Source organism: Zalophus californianus, chromosome 8 (genome assembly GCF_009762305.2).
Source record: "Zalophus californianus isolate mZalCal1 chromosome 8, mZalCal1.pri.v2, whole genome shotgun sequence".
NCBI lineage: Eukaryota > Metazoa > Chordata > Mammalia > Carnivora > Otariidae > Zalophus > Zalophus californianus.
The window spans coordinates 74,891,305-74,900,020 of NC_045602.1; the positions used below are offsets into that span (position 1 = coordinate 74,891,305).

At 46.9% G+C, this 8,716-nt stretch overlaps 1 long non-coding RNA gene across 2 annotated transcripts; it reads left to right on the forward strand.

Moving 5' to 3' along the window:
* Positions 1-4,228: 4,228 nt before the first annotated feature.
* LOC113938299 lies at positions 4,229-8,319 on the forward strand. Of its 2 annotated transcripts, none has more exons than XR_003524878.2 (3): positions 4,229-4,908; positions 6,976-7,029; positions 8,227-8,319. It is a non-coding gene; the product is annotated as an uncharacterized LOC113938299 (long non-coding RNA). The 2 variants fall into 2 exon arrangements; XR_003524879.2 differs by lacking the exon at positions 8,227-8,319 and adding an exon at positions 7,477-7,574.
* The last annotated feature ends 397 nt before the right edge of the window (positions 8,320-8,716 follow it).

Here is an 8,716-nt window from a genome sequence, read left to right on the forward strand (position 1 = left end):
GGAAAACCTCAGACTCGGCTCAAGATTTTAAATCTCTGTGACTTGGGAGAAGAAAAAAAAATGTGGCTCTGCGTCTCCATCTCCAATGCCTAACAACTGTAGAGTGTGGTGATATTTCACATGAAGAGAAATCTCTTGTCGCTAGATTTTTTTGAGTTCTACCGCTTTCTTTTCAAACATAGAATGTCCCCACCTGTATAATGCTCATAAGTCCTAATCATGTTTCCATGCCATTTGATATTTGTTTGACTTTGGGGGCACAGGGCCACCGGGGGCACAGTGACATTTCACGGTCCGACTGCATCTCAGGCGAAAGGCAGCCAGGTTCACACTGCTGCTGGATGCCGCGCTTTGCCTCTTTACGATTATGGGATGCCATGGACGGATTCTTGGAAGGCTGCGTCCTCTAAGTCAAGTCATTATCCCATTGAACAAGGCTCTCTCTCTCCTATCTTCCGATTTCTGGTTCCTCTGCCACCACCCCCTCCTCAGTACACGCTAACACTTGTACTTGGACTACATTTTCCAAAACATATACAAGTTTCATTTACTGATTGCTCTGCTGTACTCCAAATGGCCCAGCATTTTGTCGATGAAAGAGTGTAAATCATGCCTTACGTGGGATATGGTAGGATATGATGTTTAGAGAAAGGAAAATATGCTTCCTTATAGAAGCACCAGGCACTCAACCATCTGGATTGGGGAGAACATTTTCAATCATTCATCCTGATGTTTTGTCTACGCGGTACACGTAGGGTGAGAGACTGAATGTTTCACTTCACATCCAGATGTTTTTGCATTATGCTGAAACAATTACAAGATGTCAGTTATATTTTTAAGAATTTAAATAGGAAAAGTGTAACAGTTATACTAATTTAAGTTTTGAGATAGAAAAGATGAGGGAAAAAGGCATACTTTTGGCTGGTTCTTGATGCAATATGCTAGTTTTTTTTTTTAAACCACATATTTTGCAACTCAAGAATTTTAAAAAATTATGAAGAAATATCCCTAGAAATACGGCCTGTCACTAAAAATACAAGGATTGGGATTGTCGTTCAATAATAAAAACACTCGGGTCCTGCAAATTCAGGTAAGACGTGGGCAGTTAAAAGAAATGACTGTCAAAAATGGTTGCTTAACAGTTTAAGAACTGAGAGCATCATTCGAAATGACTCTCTGTAAATACATGTATTCCTTGCACGAAAATGAGAATGCACGGTCCACAGGTTTGTCGAGATTCTAACAGGATTTGCGAGGAGGCTTTTCAGACCTTTTAAAGATGCATTTTTGAGAAATACTTTGAATGATTCAAAACAGAAAATAAGATTCCATCTGCTGGAGCCACCTTGAACATCTGTCACAAGAGCACGAGCAGAAGGAAATGTTGAAACATTCTGCAACACAACCATTTTGGGGGGGAAAAGGTGTTTTGCGTTGTTTGGAGAACTGTATTTCTCTCGTATTCTCGCATTAAATGGGGTTGGGTCTAATGCTTGTTAGAAGACGTGTTCTGGGCATATTTCTTGTATTAGAAGACACAGCATTTAACCTGGCGCTGAACTGCCCACAGGTTTTGTGGCCACTTCTTCTACGCCATGAAAATTTCAACAGATTTTGCATTATTTCCAGGAAGGCACATAGATGTGCACATTACACATTAACTGTAGTATCCGATTGAACTGGCCTGGTACAGCACTTTTGCTGACTCAGCACATGGTTTCTCTTTTCCAGATTACTAAAACAACTTTCCTCCGGGGTAAAGGCTTCACAGAAAGCAAAGGGGAACAGAAATACAGAGGGCCCTTATTTTCACCCTTAATTATACCAAGTCCAAAGGCAAATGCAAAATCAGACTCAACTCTTCTAGGTTTATAGAATTAAAAACCTTCCTCCCCTTGCCTCTCTCCCACCCCCAGCACCATAGGAATCCCATAAAGTTGGAACGAAGCTTGTTGCTCATCCATGAATTTGCACCAGGCCTCTTACGCTTGGGGCTGGACTCAGACGCAAGGTTACCCGTGCCTTTTTCATGCTTTGTGTAGGGTATTTTAAGCAAGGCAGGTCAGTCTCGGTTTTGTGGACTTGTACCAGCAAGCATTTCTTAAAAGTCATGCATTGAGTAAGCTGCCTATCCCAGACATCACATAGGCACTTGTAGGGCCCGGGGTGAACCTGGGGTCACAGCACGTGTCCACCTTCTCTGCCTGATTCAGCGCTGGAGTCTTCAGAGATGTAGGGTTGTGTGTGCCGACCCCAGTGTACAGTGCTAAAAGGCTAGGGCCCCTTGCTATACATATCAAATGCTCCTAAGTTCAGTTCTCTGTTCCGTGTACACTCAGCAGTCTGGTGCGGTGGGAGTCGCTGGCCGGCAGGGTAGTTCGTGGACCCGGGTCAAGAGGAATATTGTGAACCTCCGGTCTCCCCGAAGCCTCCCACCTCCCCCGCCTCTGGCCTCCTCCATGGCCAGCTCACTAATCAATGCAAATGTCGCAGGAGGCCAGGTCCGCAATTGGCATTCCAGAGATCTCGGACCACCAGCCGAGCTTTAAATAAGTGCAGATGTGACAGGCGGGAGACCCGGGGAGGCCGCCTCTCCGCCCCGCACTGCCCTCCCGGCGCAGGCCAGTGCACACCGCCGCGGGCCTCGGCTGAGCGCGCGGGGTGCCAGCGGCGGCTGCGGCAGTACGTTCGGGAGGAACGGGGTGCGCACCTAGTAACCGCGGAGGCTACGGAGGCCCCCGAGTTTGAAGGCAGTGCGGGAATGGTGTGAGCCCGGTGGTCCATAACCTCCGTGGCCCCACTGCTTCTCCTCTCAAGTGGCTAGGGGAATAACCTACCCTCGCCGCCAGCCCCGGCCTCCAAGGGCCCGACTGCCGAGTCTGGCTCGGGAAATTCTGAACTTGGCCGGCCGGGACGGCTGGGGAGGCTCCGCTCTTCCACCGCAGGGCCCGACACGCCGGCGACACGGAGAATCTGGATCTTCTCCCCAGCTTACCCTCCACCCCACGCGGAAAGGCACCTTTGCCGCCCCAACCCCAGCCTGGAGGCTCGGTGCCGGGACGGAAGGGCCAAGTCGGAGCCGCAGAAAATGCGGTCCTGAGAGTGCGGGCCGAGGCGGAGCGGGCGGGAGCGGGAGAGGTCAAGCCCGGGTCAGTCCCAAGTCCGGGTGGCGGTTGAACGGCTCTGCCCGGGGGCGAGAAGCGGCGGGGGCGGCTCCACCTCTGCAGACCCCCTGCGGAACCCGCGACCCGCAGGCTCCCTTGTAGCCCCGACTGCCGGCTCCGAGTTTAAAGGCTTGGGGAGAGGGGGAAAGGCGAGAAAAAAACAAAAAACATAAAAACTCGAAGCCAAACGCATTCTTCGGTGTTTGGTCAGCCCCGAGCCCGATTCCGAATTTATTCACAACCAGCCCCCTAACTCTCCAATCTCGGGGAGGCTCCACGAGCCCTGTCTGGTCCCGGGCCGCGCGGCCACCTGCCTGCGGTCTACGTCCTCCGACCCGGGCCCTTGAGGTCCGAGCAAACCCTTTCGGCCTTTCGGGACCGCCTCCGCGGGTGCCACTCCCGGGGCTCAGAAGGGTGGCGGGGGCGCAGCTGCAGACCGCTCGGCAGCCGCCCGACGAGACGCCCGGCCCAGGTCCCCATACCATCCCCCGGCCCCGCGCATTCCCGCCTCTCCGGGCCCCAACGACGCCAGGCCTGCGCCCCGCCGCTGCGGGAACCGGTCCCCCCCGGAAACCTGCAGGCCGCGGGGGGGGGGGGTGCCGCCGCGAGCGGTGCAGGGTCTTCTCCCCCGAGCGGCCGGCCCTGCAGCCAGCCCGGCCACCCCGGGCCTTCCCACCCGCCTCCCACACACGGGAGACCCTGGTCTGGCCGCCGACGGTCCGCCCCCAGCCTCGGCGCCTCTGCACACCCCCTCGGCCGCGGGGCACGCGGATCCGCGCAGCGGACGCCCGCCCGAGCCCCGGGGCCGCGAGCGTCACTGGCGCCTTCCGCCGCCGGCCACCCCCCGGGCGTCCCTCCCTCCCTCCCTCCCTCCCTGCCTCCGGGCCCGGCGCGGCGGCGGCGAGGGCTCCAGGCGAGAACCGCAGGCACCCGCGCGCACGAACCGGCCGCGCTCCGGCCGCGGGGCGCCGAGAGCCACGTGCGCCGAGCCTGGCCGCGGCAGCCGGGTCCCAGCCGCCCCCGGCGTCCGCAGCACCCCGCGCCGCCGCCCGCCCGCCGCGCCCGCCGCAGCCGCTCGCTCGCCGGCACCTGCACCCTGCTCTCGCGCTTGCCTTCCCGTCCGGGAGTAGAAATGCTACGACCTTAAGCAAGTATGTTTTCGGAGACATAAACGAAAAAGACGAGGGGGCTACGACTGTCCGAGCGAGCGCCGAGGCACAGAAACGCGAACTGGCCCAGAGCAACCGGGCTCGGCGCAGAGACGCTTGTTACCAGCCCGGAGAGGCCACCGCCATGGGTCTGCGGAAAGCGGAGCTCTTCTTCAAAGACAGGGTGATAAACCGCTTCAAATTATATCGAAAAACTATTCAAATCCTCAGTTATTTTCTGTGGACCTGTCCTCACTGAAATGCCGATTGTAAGCAAAACCAAAAACTTGAATTTATTGATGTAAGTCCTGTTCAAAGAGGCCAACAGGAGTATGAGACACACAACGATGACATTACTTGGCGATGCAACCACTACGCCATGCTTTGCGGAGACGTTCTAATGAATTTCTCTTTTTTAAGTGCAAAATGTAGCCAAGCAACTTCCCCTACAGCTAGCAATCCCAGATAATATGGTTACTTTCCTAATGTAAAGTTTCCTGGTGATGTATCATCTAAAACAGTATCCACAAGGTTTCCGATTGTGTCACATAAACAGCAGAACATAACCCGGCTAAAGAACTGTTAAGTCTCTTTATGTAAGTACCTGATGCCATCATTTAAAAATAGTTGTTGGTTCGTAGAGCAAATCTAAATCACAGGGCCAAGCTTAGCTGCCCTTTCATGAATAATATCTCAACTTTCCTCCGATCCCAAAGAAGACAAACTGCAATATCAGTATTTTGTTCTTTAGAGAGAATAAATTGTCCTTTCCCGCTGCCTGAGGTGCTCAGGAATGAGATGTGTTAGGCATTCATATGAGGATATTTTGGAAGATGGTGCAGGTGTGGGCTGACTTAAATTACTTGCTTTTGTGGGTTTTTTTTAAAGGTCAAATGTAGGATCTGGTTTTAGGGAAGGCAGAGAATAAGATTTCCTGACATGAGTTAAAATGCCCCTGTGCCCAGTCTCAGATGGAGGAGATAACACAAACCTGATAAGGCATTTAGCTGATGCATCCTGAAAAATGATGTGCCTATCAGCATGCATGTCATCAATCAAAAATTATTTAATATTTGCATTCAATTAGCCAAATGGCTCCACCATTTTGAGAATTTTCACAAATAAGCAATTAGCAAAATGATCAGTAAAATCTTCCACACCCACTCATTTAATGGTAAATTATTGAGCAATACTTTAACTTGTAGGAATATTTAATAGTTTGGGAATTTGTGGTGCAATTAAAAATGAAGTACAAGAATCTCACAGTTAAGTTTTCTGAACTGGTAGAAAATACTAACAGAATTACTTAGGTTTCTTTTTTTTTTTTAATAATTTTGGAACAAAGACTAAATTTAGGTAACAAATCAGAAAAGCCCTAACATCTGAATATATGAGTTGAGTATATGGTTTCTTAAGTGATTTTTTTATATAAAATAGCTTAGTGGCCTTTAAAAAAATCTCTTGCTTAATTAAACACATAACATAAGGAATATTAAGATATGTGTTTTTGTCTTATGTAACTAGAATTCCTTACATACCAACATAAGAAACTAACAGCTATGTTGGCTACCTCCCTAAGTATCAGTAATTTAAATTCCCTGAATATAACTGACCTCAGTAAGTTGAATCATAGGACATAAAAGCTACTTCATAAGAACTCTTTATATATAATTATGCAAATCATAGTAGTTTTTAAGTCATTAATAACTAGACATATAAATTTTCTGGGTTGAAGGAGACACTGCAAATCTATCATATAATTTTCTAGCCATCTTTTAATATGAGGTAAATTATAGCATATAAACATCCTCAGGATCTGTTTTATTATAAGAAAATAATTTTCTTTCCTGTCAGAGATGCCCATGAGGGCACATTTTTATTATATATGTGAAAGCTGTTAAATTTGATGATTAAACACATAATTTCAAGCCATTTCTCAGAAAAGTTCTCAGACTATTCGGAGTATTTTACTTCTGAGTAATGAATTGAAAATACAAAATGCGTGGCATTTATATTGAATTTTTGTGACCGAGAATGTACCTAAAACAGGAAATACATGCAAATAAAGACTAAAGAGTTAGGTGCAGATGAAAAAGGACATTCAAAATTCCACTTCACAGAAAAATGATCTATTTTACCAACAATTCTTGCAATATTTTCTCTCTCCAGGTCTGCCCTTTACAAAATGACGAAACTGTTCAGGGATCTGCGGACCAACCTCACACAATTGGAGCTGTGTGTGTGTGTGTGTGTGTGTGTGTGTGTGTGTGTGTGTGTGTGTGTGTTTCAATCTCCATTTGCCTTTGCAGGGCACAGAAATAAAGGAAAGATGAAAACCTTGAGCTACTCTGACACACATAAGGACTTAGAGTTTATTAATCAGAGAATTTAGCTTATCCCCTCTGCTATTCATCTGAAATTAATTAAGTGTGTAGAATTACAAGGTGGGTGTATCCGAGACAGCAGGCCCTGCTCGGACTAATCAAAAGGGCACATGTTGAATGAGTACAATTTAGTTAAGGTTAATCCAGTGAAGATGATACCTCCCTGGTCTTAATTACTCTAGGTGATAGATTGTGGAATGGGAGAGTAGGAAGGAAGGGAAGTTTGGTCTTACTGAATACCAGGATCTTCTAATTTAATTTAGCTCCCTGTTTTCACAGAGGCAAACAGTTTCCATTCAGAGAGCAGGACCACACTCTGGATTCTTGTTTAAGGTGGGTAAGAGAAAAAAAATAATTGCATGTGTATTCTTAAGAAAAATAAATGGAAAACACATATGAAGGTTTCAAAGCTGTTGGTGATAATGTGCCTTTTATTACAGACATGTCAGTTCGGAATTTTATCACAGCTCGGTGGATTCTTTGTGATTTCTGCGGGGGGCTAGTTACTTTTTTGAACTTTCTTCTGAGTGCTGGGACTGGGCAATGTGCTGAAATGAACAGAGATTGTTTCTGTACCTACACGACTGCATTAATGAAATGACTGCATATGTATTATTAAAAAACAACACAGTTTAAAATATTAACAAATACACAACTAACCGCCATGGGTGAATCGCACAAACAAGATGTGGAGCATTAGAAGCAGATGCAAGAATACCTACTCTATGATTCCATTTATATAAAGCTCAAAAACAGACAACACAAATCTATGTGTTACAGGTCAGAGTAGTGATGGTCCTCGGGGGAGCACAAAACAAGAGAGGCTTCTGGGGGTGTTGATAATATTCTGTTTCTCAAGCTGGGTGCTGGTTACACAGGTGGGTCTGCTTTATGAAAATTCATTCAGCTCATGAATTTGTAAACTTATGATTTGAGCACTTTTCTGTATATATGCCTTGTTTCAATGAAACATTTACTTTACAGAATGAAAATGAATAAGAGAAAATACTAAGAAGGGAATGGGATTATAGAACGGAATATTCTTAAAAGACAGAGGTGCGAGGGCTGCTGAGTTCTTAATGTGTTCACTTTGCCATCTTTCCATCTGCTCGTGCACAAACGCTAAGATTACACCTCTGTATCCAGACTTTACTAAATATTTGGATCTTTCTTATTTCTTTTGCTTACGTGAAAGTCCCAGTCCGATTGAGGTGTTTCAGAATTTTATCCTATGTTGCTATTTAAGGTGCAGCTCTCCACCTCCCCCCCACACACACAAAAAGTTTATTTTCTCCTTGCGCATGCATTAAAAAATCATCAGTTGATTTTCTTGTTTTCAGTTTTGTGATATATTTTTGGCTCAAGAGGGAGTATCTGTTTCTGATTTATTAGCATTTGATCCCCTAGTTTCCTGCCATTGATCAAGCCTAATACTTAGCTCAGCTGATGAGTTTTGTATGAAAACTGATATTTCAGGAAGACGGAAGGTTGGACCCATTTTTAATATTTTTCCCCCTTCATCTCTTTCAGAGTTTGATGTACACGGGAGACACCTAGCAAAGCCTGAAACTATATTTCTTTTTCACTATGTCTCCCTGGCATAAAACCGTTTGGAAGTAAAACATGTATTTATCAATAGAAGAGATGTTTGTCCGGTGTCATCCACATGCTGCCAACTGTATATACATTTATACCCTCTCGCCAAAACAGGCCTTCACTGCGCTGCTAACCCGCTATATGCCATTCAATCTCCAGTGAAGTCATGGTGAATAAGGTCAGCTCCTTGGAAACATCTGCGTTTGATCAGTTTGCACGAAACGGGGGCCTTCCTAATGCTGGACTTCCCCGAAGTCCCCTATTGACAAGAGCTGATTCACTACCACTGCCCGAGCCTCCCTCAGGAAACCATTTTCCCCTCTCAACTATGCAATGCCCAGACTGGATTCTGCTCTCATGAGCCAAGAGACATCTGTGGTCCCACGCGTTCTGAGCTGGCAGCACCCTGTGGAGAATGTCCCTC